Source organism: Dermacentor variabilis, chromosome 2 (genome assembly GCF_050947875.1).
Source record: "Dermacentor variabilis isolate Ectoservices chromosome 2, ASM5094787v1, whole genome shotgun sequence".
Classification (NCBI taxonomy): domain Eukaryota; kingdom Metazoa; phylum Arthropoda; class Arachnida; order Ixodida; family Ixodidae; genus Dermacentor; species Dermacentor variabilis.
The window spans coordinates 43,145,174-43,157,339 of NC_134569.1; the positions used below are offsets into that span (position 1 = coordinate 43,145,174).

The following is a 12,166-nucleotide window of genomic DNA, read 5'->3' on the forward strand; positions in this document are numbered from 1 at the left end:
AACCAGCATCGCATGCGCGTCCGCGCGCATTGTGTGCGTGCGTGCGTGTGCGTGTGTGTGTGCGCGGGCGCGCAAGGAAATACAGAAAACGAAGCAAAGAAAATGGATGGCGCACATGCTAACCCAGAGAGACGGCGGCCCGCTTGCCGTAGCTGCGGCGTCGTCACACCGCGGGCATCGGTGGTGGTTGGGGACCGCACCACCGCACACCTGCGAAGCGTTGCCGGAAAGAAAGACTCGCGGTGGTAGCTACGGGTCGCGGAGGTTTGAAGAGGCGGCGGAGGAGGGGCAGGTGTGAGGGTGGAGGCAAAGCACGGGGAGAGGGATGTGGAAGCTGGGAACGAATGACTCGCGCCTCGTCTATTCGCCCCACTAACGTACTAGGGAGACACAGCCGCCGCCGACTGACAAGAAATTCCCCGTCCCCCATCGTTGGGCTTCTTCTGTTTTCTATTTTACAACTTCTCGAGAGATACCGCGCTCCTCTTCCACCGCAGTACCGAGCGTTTACTTTCATTTCCACGCTCGTTGCTCCTGCCGCCTCTTTCTCTTTTTCTCTCTCCGTCTCCTCCTTTCCCCTTCTCCTCTACATTTTATCTTGTCCCTCTAGCAGATCTCACCCGGCGCGGGTCGTGTTTGTGATCGCCCCGGCCTCGTTTCTCGGGTCGGGGTCGCCGCTTTTGAGACCGCCGCAAAACGCGGCGCGCGCGATGCTCAAGCTGTTGTTGTTGCCGCTCCCGCTGCTGTGTTTGTCGCTGCTTATCGGCACTGTCTTTGGCGGTTCCGTTTAAGCGTGCGTGTGTGCGCGCGCTTCTCTCGCGCTCGTTTTCTGTCTATCCCCTCCCATCGTTACAGCGTCGCCGGCAACGAGGGTCATTTCTCAGAAACACACGTCGCGCAAGCGGTTCGTTTCGGTGACCGAGGCCCCCGTGGGAAGACGCGCGGGCCCTGAGAAGCCGCATGCCTCCCCTTTTCCTTCCGACTGACAAGGGAGAGCAGAGAAGCAGTGAGAACCGAAACTCCGCCCACTGATCTGTGCAGAGTCGTGAGCGAGAATTCCACAATGTCGACGGCTGGCAGGAACATCGGAGCACTGGGGTTTAGCGCATCGCTAGTGCTCCCGTCGTATAGGAAATTTCGCCGCACTGCAGCGAATTGTTGCAAGGCGCGTTTCACCTGCACACGTAAGCAGCATGCGTGGGACAGCATGTTAACCTTTCTGCATCTCTCTCTCTCTCTCTCTCTCTCTCTCTCTCTCTCTCTCTCTCTCTCTCTCTCTCTCTCTCTCTCTCTCTCTCTCTCTCTCAGATGAGCCATAGAGTAGTGGGCACATGTTCCGCTGTAAGGTGTGACGCATTTGTGAGTTCTAATCTGTGACCGAGTACTGCATGGTAAATGTTCAAAGACAAGAGAGAGAGAGAGAATACAGAGGAAGGCAGGGAGGTTAACCAGAGGTAGTTCAACGTATGCGTAGTCGGCTAAGAATAAAACTCGATCTACGGGCCTGGTCGTCAGGCGATCGGCATGATTTACATAGCTTTGCAAGCTGTACAACATGACCACTTTGTATTGCTCAATTGTTTGCATACCAATTGTACCGCGCAGCTCACGAACAGCGACGCAACAAGACCGAGTGGCAGCGAGATAGCTGCTAATCTGCGCGCATATAGATATAGCGTCGGACTTGGTCTAGATGGCTGATTTCGGCCAAGGCCTCCATCTTTTCACGTCGGTGGAGGCGCCAAAACTCCAATGTGTGGCTCTCGGAGAGGCGGAAAATCACGAGGTACGAAAGCGAGCTACCGCTCTCACCCTCTGTCACAAAATGAGTCTGCGAATATCTTTGCCGGTAACTGGTCCCGTTAGGCATCATGATTTATCACTGACCTTTTTTTTTTCATTTATGATTATTATTATCTTTAAGAACCATGTTGCTATATGTACCAAAAAGTCTTTGTGAACCTGACGGAAGTTCCAAAGACTTCTCGTTTCGATAACCATCCGCGCTACCGCCTGCAGCCACTCGAATACTAGAATTGTTGCGGGAATTGCATGCACGTCTTTTCTTCTCCTTTTTGTCTCGTGCCTTTATTATCCTATAGCCAACCAGACACGTTCCTGGTTAATACTTTCGCCATTCTTTGCCCCCTATATGCTCTCGACTTTTATCCCTCGCACTGAAAGAGAAGAAAGGCAGAGCCAGATAAAATTAATCTGCATGGAGTGCTCCATTAGGTGCCTATATCGCAACACGGGCGCCGCCGCGAGATGCCAAACTTCACCGATCCTTTTTTTTTCTGCTATTATTTTTTCCCTATCTTTATTTGCAAATTAGCTGGCTGCAACTCCGTCGCCCGGACCACTTTTCAAACACTAAGCACTTTTTTATGTTCTCTACAAACGTGTTCGTGTTCGTAGGCAAAAGCACATTGATGTTTTTTTGTCTACGCGTGAACGTGCCGCTCTTGGAATTAAATATGCTAATCCGCAACAGGTAGCCGATGCGCCGAAATGGTATAGAGAGCGGAACGGGAGAGGACACGCGAGCGACCGGTGAGTAATGACCACAATTCCTCTCAAGATGCCTTATCTTAGAGCCCATCGACTGCGGTGCCGATGCGCTCCTATTCGAAGAGGCATGTGCTATGAGCTTTTGCCCTGCGTGGGGTCGTAAGCTTACAGGCAAAGTAAAAAAAAAAAAAGCTCAAATTCAGAAAACGCGATACAAAGAAGCTTATCGCGGCCGACGTGCTCTCTTTCCCCTTCATAAAAAAAGGGGGAAAGAAGTAAAGAAAAGAATGAACCAAAAAGAATGCCGGATCGCTCAAAGGAGGAAACAAAAATCCAGACAAAAAGTAACAGTAAACTTTTCCAACTCGTAATGTCTAGAGCATTGCAAGCCGAGCGACGGATCTTGCTGGCGAACGAGAAACATATCGCTGCGCTCGCGTTTCGACATTCGCTGACGAATGAGGCTGCCCCTATTCCTTGGAAGAGTGCATCATCGGCCAGGGGAAAAGAAAAGGAAAGAGGAAAAAGTAACTGCTCGACAGCTCCTTCTCGCGCCTCAGAAGGGGCACCCGTATAAACAAGAACCATGTTTACGCGATTACAAATGCCCCTTCTTCTTCTTCTTCTTTTCTTTTTGTTGTTCTTCGTTTGCTGATCAAAGCAGTGGGAAGGTGAAATGATTTAGATTCGTGGCAGATAACCAAGTTAAACAATACAAGCAAAATTAATGGGCGGAAATTCAGGAAAAATATTTTCTGACAGACACACTCAACACAGAAACATTTAAAGTAACTGTTAAAGTGACAAAAATTTTGAACGGCTAAGTAAGTCACTGCTCCACATAACGATACTCCCTTTATGGTCAAATTGTCAATTGCTGGAAACATAGAGTTTCTCACTATAACACCTAGAGGGTAATCTGGCGCCACCGTCTATGCGAGTTTCTTAAGGGGGCACTGTGCCGTCATGGGAATGGCGGTATATGTGTCTGCGAGGCTCGTGTTGGCTGGTGTTGTAAGAGGCTTCGTCTAAAACGTGGATATGGCTACATAAATAACGCGTTCTCAAAGTAAAATCTTCATAAAATGTTTCCATTCACGCATATTACATCTTTACTCACCCACGATGCATGACCAAGCGAAGGAAACCAAGAACAGAGGACCAACTGTTTCAAGGCGAGCGCGAACCTTGTCGTCTGTCTTCCAACTTTAGCGGCCCGCTGATACTTTTTACGTAACATGTAGTCGTACACACAATAACAAGTTCTCATAGTTAAACAAAACATGTTTTCGCGTAATAATAAAGCTAAAACAGCTTTTAAAACAGCTAAAACAGTAGAAAATGAATCATTGTGACAGACAGAACGGTACTTGCCAAGCGCGCCTTCAAGGTGTCCTGTCTCTACGAGAACGATGCCAATCCGAATCCACAATATACCGGCTTCCCATGCATACCACAGCGCAGCAGCGCCAGATTTCCCTCTAGGTAATGTAGTGAGAAACTCTATGGCTGGAAATGCTGCATGCTTAACCCTGTGTCATTGCAGATGCGGCTTGAGCTACGCCACTGGCCGCATTTTGTATCTTGCAATAAAACATCCCTTCTGTTCCAATGAACATTTCTGTACGCAGCGCGTTTCAAAGGGCAACGGGGCGACCACGTTTCGGCTGGAACGCCGACAGTCAACGCTAAAGAAAAGAGCCGGCGATTACGTTTCGAGTACTAGCCTTCTTTATTACAGCCTTTTTTCCGTCCGCGCAACAGGAATGGAACATTATCTGCGCTTTGATCGGGATAGATAAAGAGAGAAAGATACAAACTGTATTGATAAGTTAGAGATGTTAGCTTGGCCGATCGCCTATCATGCTACTCCATATGATGTGTGATGATTATTACATGCACAGTGTTCACGCACGCACGCACAAGTCTATCTATCTATCTATCTATCTATCTATCTATCTATCTATCTATCTATCTATCTATCTATCTATCTATCTATCTATCTATCTATCTATCTATCTATCTATCTATCTATCTATCTATCTATCTATCTATCTATCTATCTATCTATCTATCTATCTATCTATCTATCTATCTATCTATCTATCTATCTATCTATCTATCTATCTATCTATCTATCTATCTATCTATCTATCTATCTATCTATCTATCTATCTAGTCTTACTCTCTCGTTCTGCCTGCCTGCAGACTTCCTTTTGTATTAAAGTATGCTAGCCACCAAGCCAGCCAAAATGAATCTGGGCTGGTTACATTGGAGAACATGCGGTATATACGAGCGGGTCTAACTCACCTGGTGGTTGCACGCCTTCGGCGTGGCGTACCGTTCGGAATGTCCGCTTCGAGACAGGAGAGTGTATGCGAACTCGAGGAGGGCCGAAGGCGGCAGCACTGCGCGTCTGCACGCCGAGTTCCGGTTGGAGTCGCCCCCCTCCTCTTACTCGTCTCTCCTTCTCCTTCATTTTCTTTTTTTTTTTTCATTTTTCATTTTCCCCCAGACGCTCGATCGTGTCATCTTTGTATTATTTATGAGCTTTCGTTCTGCGCTCCGTGAGTGACGAAGGTTCCGAGGAAGGAAAAAAAAAAGGAAAAAGAAAAAAAATTATGTAAGCACTATATAGTGAATGCTTTGAGCGCAGCTTCCCCGACGGGCCCTTCGTATTACAGATAGGCCTTATATTCTCTCAGCTTGCGCATCCTCGCGCAATCGTATATTCGCCTCACATGGTCATTTTCATTCAAAACACAATCTTATGCGTAGTAACGTTGTAGCAAGTATTCAGCAAAAGAGCTTCTTTTTAAAGACAATTTCTTAGCAAGTTGCCACTATGCTTCCGTATTGGACATGTTTCTAGGCTTTCTCGTGGGCCGATACCGAAGATAGTGTGGTCTAAAAAACATGGGTCAATATGTGCTTCTGGAGTCGCCCTAGGCTCCGGATATACGACGAATACTTTCGATCGTCTGCGTTCGTCAGATATGGCTCTTGCGAACTTCTTGCTGTTCGGTCGGTTGAAAATGGACTTGAAAGGCAAGCGTTTTGCCGATGTCCATGAAGTCAAACGCAATGTCACGACTGCGCTAGCGGGTATAAAAGAGGTCGAATTTACAAGGTGCTTCCAACAACGGAATCAACGTTTGGACAAGTGTATTAGTACTATTGGAGAGTACTTTGAGGGTGATTAACGTAGTACAAAAGATAATATTCATGCTTTTTATCAAGAAATTCCGGTTATTCTTGCCCCCACCCCTTCGTATATATGCGTATATATGGCTAACACTTCCAGGAATAGTTCTAGACAGACATAGATACCTCAGAAAGTGTATGGGAAGACAGCGCCGGCGGTGGCTCAATTGGTGAGAGTATCGCACGCGTAATGCGAAGACGTGGGTTCGTATCGCACCTGAGGCCAGTTGTTTTTCACCATGTATTTATCTTTCCGTATATATAAGATTGTCCGACGGCTAGATTCGAACAGAAGACCTCTGCCACAGAATCCCGATGCTGTAACTATTGCATCAGCGACGCTCAACACGAGCGCTCGTGTTGCGTCCTCCTTTTCCGTCCTTTTCAAGCGCTTCACATTTGTTACTGTATGCTAGATCAGTTTTTGTCGAACGTCTATTCTTCTTATTATCGTATCGTAGTTTTGGCACGTAAAACCGCAGAAATTATTTAAAATTAATTAACACGTCGTTATACGCATGACCCAATCCCGAAGATTGTGCAGTCTAAAAAATGCAGGACCACTTCCGAAGATAATGCAGTAAAAAAAGATTAAGCAGCCCAACGTTGATCCCACTCCCCTCTGTTTGTAACTTCTACAGAAGTTGCAGAGAGGGATAAAGTGCTTCAGACAGGTTGGTCAAAAAAAGTGGCTTCTGAAAAAAAAAAGAAAGAAGAAACGTTGAAGGCGATTCAACCTTCAGTTGAAGTCGATCAAAGACAATGTCTTCCTGGGAGATTTGGGGGTGAGAAGGCGCGGAGTCACTGATCACGGCACTCGGTCGCGTCATCCTCGCGTGAGAGGAGTAGGACGAGCGTCGGACTGCTTCAATTTTTTATACCACGGAGAGCTAGCTGCTCCATCCGTCGGCCCATTGGTGCGACATTGGTGGTCACACGCAAGCCGTGGCACAAAGAAGCGATGCACCGACCATTTACAGAAATTTGCTGAAGATGACAATTTCCTCCCGGTTTATATTATACGACGCGCCTTACCTATTGATATAGAGGATTGTGTAAGTGATTGCTGCAGGCATCAGAAAGCGGATTAATGTGCCAAGAGGGCATTGCGAATCATCAGGTTAGCTGCTACGATCCCAGAGCATTATGTAGCGCGATCACAAAGACGCAGTGAAAGTAATAGCTGCCTTGTGTTTGTCGTTTCAGTGATTCCTTAGCACCAGTAGTGTAATCTGATGGGAGGTTGTGCTTGTATCGCATTCTGCGAACCAGACTAATGCAGAGTGAAGGCCTCCCCCGCAGCGCCACGTGTTCACTTACCTCTGGAACCACCACTCGCCGCTGTACACTTCAAAAATAGAACACATATAAACGCAAAAATGTGTTGCGCTGTTAAGCTGGCTCAGGAAACAACAGTATTTGAAAGTTGGTACCAAACAAATGAAACGGCGGCGAGAGAGAGAGAATTCTCAGCGAAAACTCCCTATAGGTTAGCGATAGCTGTGCCAAAATTAAGCTTGTTCAACCTCTTCAAACGTGCGTGATAAACGATACAGTAACAGAGAGCGAGATAATTCAGACGTGCGCATAGCACACAGATGCGCGAATGGGAGTAAGTTTATAGCAGCAATGCAAAAACATGAGGAGCGAGTTTGCAGCCTGTAATTTAGATTAAACGCCCCGCCACGGTCCAAAAAATGCGGCGTGGACTGAGAAATAAAGCAGACAAATAGTTGGCGGATCCCTCGAGCAGTGCAAGCTCGCGCATGCGCGATCTCGATTTTTCTGTGCGAACGTAAACTCGGTACACAGACGCTTCGCAGAGCTATAGCCTCCTCGCTTGTATTCCGACCAAGGTCGAGTGTACAACGCCTGCGTTCTCTCGCTTCTCGAACTGGCTCCCGCGTTCGTCTTGTCCTGTCGTCCGCAACTCACAGAGGAAAAGAAAAAAAAGCAGACGGCAAAAGAATCGCTGCTCCGGCGAGAAGCGCCCGCGATCTCCTTGTCTTCGCAGCGGGGGACGCTGCTTCTCAGATCGGCCGTGAAATATGGGGAGAGAAAACGGAGACAAGCGGAAACGGGGGTTGGGGGGGGGGGGGGGTGGGAGGGTCTGTCAATCGGCGGTACATGCAGCGAGCGCTCGCGTGTGCGTCGTCCGCTGTTGCACACTCCGTGCCGCGCTCTTCGTGCAAGGGCGGAGACTCGTTCTGTCTCTGCCCACAAAACTGCACCCGTGTCCCAAAACACGCGGCGTCCGCATTCGCTTTGTGCCGCCTGCTCTATAGCCCGCATCCGAGCGTGTGTGAAACATGCACGTGCTTTTCGGAAGGCGGGGAGATACCGATCGGCACCGCGTAGCGCACGAACGCGATCGCGTTGTGCTCGTGCGGCTCACCGATGCATCGAAGCCGATTACAGGAGCGCCGAGGACGCATCCATACTGCGGTGACTACTTAGGCAGCAAGATTGAGATCTCTTGCTTCGCTGGCTATCTGTAAAGCACGCTCTAAAAAGCCCTCGCGGTGCGGTACAACGACGGGGCTGATTCCGGGGTGAGAGAGCCAGAGAGTAATATCGTTGCGCTTACCGTGCGACGCGGCTTATACAGATTGCTGCGATTAATTAAGGTACCGCACGTGCGCGTGCTTAGAATGCGCAACTCTGGAGACAATTCGCACATTTTCATTGATTTTCGTGCGTGCACAAATTGAAGGTAGACGTGCGGTAAAAAAAAAAAAAAAACGTGTTTCCAACTGACCTGTGAGCAAAGTACGTGACCGTGCGTCACACTATAATGTAGCATCGGCTGATCGTGGTTTGGAAACGTGCAGGGTAATGCAAGAATCTAGCAGGTCCCGTACACCGCTGCCCCATAGTATTACACATCAATGTGCAGTGTCATAGTATTGTATAAACGTCGCTAATTATTCCTACTCTTGCAATAACGGCTGCAGTTAGCCAGATTCTGCTTGAGCTCAGTGCGATTGACATGGTGTATATAATACTCGGTATGGCACCGCTGTACGGCTGATGTGTCTCTCGAGGTAAACCGAGCTGAGTGACCAATGGGATTGTGCAAAATATAATTGTCTATACTCTCTCTCTCCCACGCTTCCTTAATACACTTTCTTTTTTTTGGGTGGGAGGGGGTTCTTCCCAAGCTACTGCCGGAATTTTTAACGGAACTTAGGCAACTACTGGGCACTGGCGCACAAATATATGGTCCAGCGGGGGGGGGGGGGGGGTTCATCAGCATAGCGAAAACTGTTTATAGCTCTCTTCCAGCCACACTTCAGTTCCGCTGCTTTCGCCACGGCGTAGATAAGCAAAATTATTCTAACCACGAGCTCTTTGTCTTCTTCTTTCTCTTCGCAGGCATCTCCCCGGTAACCTGTTTTCGCTCTGCCGTTAGTTGGTTTTGCCGTGTTCCTACTTTTAACTCAAGAACGCTTTTATTTTACCGTAGCACCTAATCCTGTGAAACCTTTTACGGTACGCTTGCCACTACTGACCCACATCTAAATCATGCTGCTTTCTTTCTATTTTGATATTTTCTTTATTTATAGAACTCTATTTCGGGAAGATTTGCCGCAAGGCATACATATGGGGAATAAAAGAACATCAACTAAATGCTTGTCACTCTGCATCATGCAGCAACTGCAGCAATGCCTCTTGAAACTCATTATCCGTCATTCAACGGGTGTAGTTTTCATCTACATCTGGCTTCTGAGCATCCGTGTTCCAAGTCACAGCTAAATCAGGGATCGAGCATTTGACGTTGGCATATATGAGTCGAGCGATTGGGACACGTCTCTTGGTCGACGTTTGTCGGTACGCAAGCCCAGGTAGCGAATGGTGTAAGAGCCTCTCCAGCCCAAAGAGTCCGAAGAGGGGCTACTGCGCCCGGATTAGGTTACGGGAAAAGAAAAGCAGACATACAGGGCAATTAGGGCGCGTGTGTTTCGGCAGGGTTTAAATGTTACCAAGAGCTCTCTTCAAATTGCACGTGCGGCGCGTATAGCCATCTGCGTTCGCCTACTCTTCCTACAGTGTAGGGTAGCAAACCGGACGCTCGTCTGGTTGATCTCCGTGCCTACCCTCTCTTAACTCTCTCTCTCTCTCTATCTCTCTCTCTCTCCAACCCTGATTTTCATATCAAACTTTTCTATAACTTCTACACCCTTTCCTCTTCTCATCTAGTGTAGGATAGTAGGCTGGGCTTAGTTTCTGTATAATTCCCTGTATTTCTCTTGTCGTTTCTCTCCCACATTTCACTACAGTGACCGTAATCCTCTTATATATACTGGGTGTCGTTTTTCTTTTCTTTTTCTTTTTTTTACACTATACAGACTTTTTAAAGTCGCCTGTGGCAGTAGCGCAATTCTGGTCCTTAACTATAAGCTGGGCTACTCGAAGAGGCGGACATTACTTGTTATATGATTTGTTATGCACATTCACACCAGTGCTCAAAGCTAGAATATACTCATTTGACATGCTTTTCATAAAGCTAAGCCTGTGCTGCATAAATCTCATGCTTTTACAGGTCATATACTTGCATATCAGGCTTCGATGGAAGAGGAGAGGAGAAAAAAGGGAGGGACAGACAGGGAGGTTATCCAGTGTAAGTACCTTCTGCCCACCCTGGGCTGCGGAAAGGAGTAAATGGAATAAAAGGTGATAGAAGGAATAAAAAAAAAGCGAGCAAATATCCACAAAATAATGCGATGCAACGTGCTACAACTTTCGAAGTCGGTCGCACAATTCAAAAGTCTTTAAGCTTGACACATTTACAACTTTGATGGAAGCTGTCAATTTGTTCTCAGACCTACCTCAGTACGTTCGTTATCGAAAGCCTATAAGCTTCAACTCATTCCACCTTTGGCAAATCAGTTCTGCGAAAACCCGTAAGGCGGAGGAAATGTCATGAAAGGTAAAATTGTCATCCACTCTAATTTAGCACGGAGCTACAAGCTACAAAAAAAAAAATGCACATGGATTTCTTTCTTTCTAAGAAACACATATGTATTTCCTTTATAGCTTCGTGTGACATTCGAGTGGATGACAATTTTACCTTTCATGTCATTTCACCTTTGTGTCTGGAGGTTAAATCATAATCCAGCATTAAGAGAACAGGAAAGTATAAGTTATAATATGGCAACAAAATGCACCAGTGCACAGCACTCTAAGCTATTTCGAGGAACGGTGCTGCTTTCGGTGTTTAGGTCTGCTACAGTTACGCTGGCGCTCCAACCGCGCGCGACAGCACTCTGCCACGGATCGATATTCACAAGAATACGTTGCTTGAGTCTCAAACTCCAGTGTTCCTACAAGGTCATGCTATTGTTTGGGCTTTCAGATGTCACAATTTGTCGCCGTGACAACGTTCAGCCACGCTACCATGTAGACGCCAGCGGTGGTAAGGAAAGTCTTCCATTAGCACGTTAAAGATTGTAGGTTGTTGTTGTTGATGATGATTATTATTATTATTATTATGATGATGATGATGATGAAAAGGAGGGAGTGGTCCCTCTATGGTGGAAATGAAGACGTATAGCGGAAGACAAGAATTTTCTCACCGTGCGGAAGGCAGTTATCAGGGCGGCAGGCGCATAGTAGATGTATAAAGAAAGAGAGCTATACGGGAAATAATAAGAGGATAAAATTAAGTGAGTGCCTTTTCCCCCCATATAAGCAAATAAAGAACAAGGGAAAGTTCACTCGACGCAAACAATTTCATGTCATGGTCATAGTCGGCATTATTATTATTATTATTATTATTATTATTATTATTATTATTATTATTATTATTATTATTATTATTATTATTATTATTATTATTATTATTATTATTATTATTATACAGGTAAACGTATATAAAAACCACAAAGAGAGGAAGAGGGCGGGCTAGCACTTGTCTCTTAAAGCGGACGCCACGCAGAAAGAAACGGTTTTCATGCGCACTTCTTTCTTGCTGTTGTCGCATTGAAGGCTCAGCACTAATTAGGCGAAGCCCCTGCTCGCTGCTGAAGAATTGCAGGAACACCAGTTCAGGGCAACTGGATATCAAAAACATTATGCACCACTGACCACAGCAACTGACATCGCGTGCATCTGGCAGCGCTCGTACTGTCGTTTTTATTTACTTCTTTTTTTTTCGTCTGTCTTCTTTGGGTGGTTTTGTGTCCGCGTTGTAACATGGAAGTGAATCTGTACCAACTAACTCAATTCAACGTACCTCTAAGTGTAATTCCCAGTTCTGAGAGCTATTGTCATTGTTTACCGCTCGTCACCAGTTCTTTCATTATTAATCGCAGTCTACCCGTGTAAAGGCGATACAAGGCGATAAAGGTCGTCGCCGATGCAACCTCGAGGCATTATTGGAAACCCGAAGGCGAGTAAGTACACATATTTAGGAACGGAAGACAACGGGAATTTCGTTTTCCTGTAATT

At 46.6% G+C, this 12,166-nt stretch overlaps 1 long non-coding RNA gene across 1 annotated transcript in view; it reads left to right on the plus strand.

Annotated features, from left to right (window-relative positions):
• Positions 1–11,130, plus strand: part of LOC142570828 (uncharacterized) — a 74,957-nt gene extending 63,827 nt beyond the window's left edge. Inside the window, exons 2-3 of the long non-coding RNA XR_012825693.1 lie at positions 10,260–10,337; positions 11,073–11,130. This is a non-coding gene — a long non-coding RNA (uncharacterized LOC142570828). The remainder of the gene's footprint in view (positions 1–10,259; positions 10,338–11,072) is intronic.
• The last annotated feature ends 1,036 nt before the right edge of the window (positions 11,131–12,166 follow it).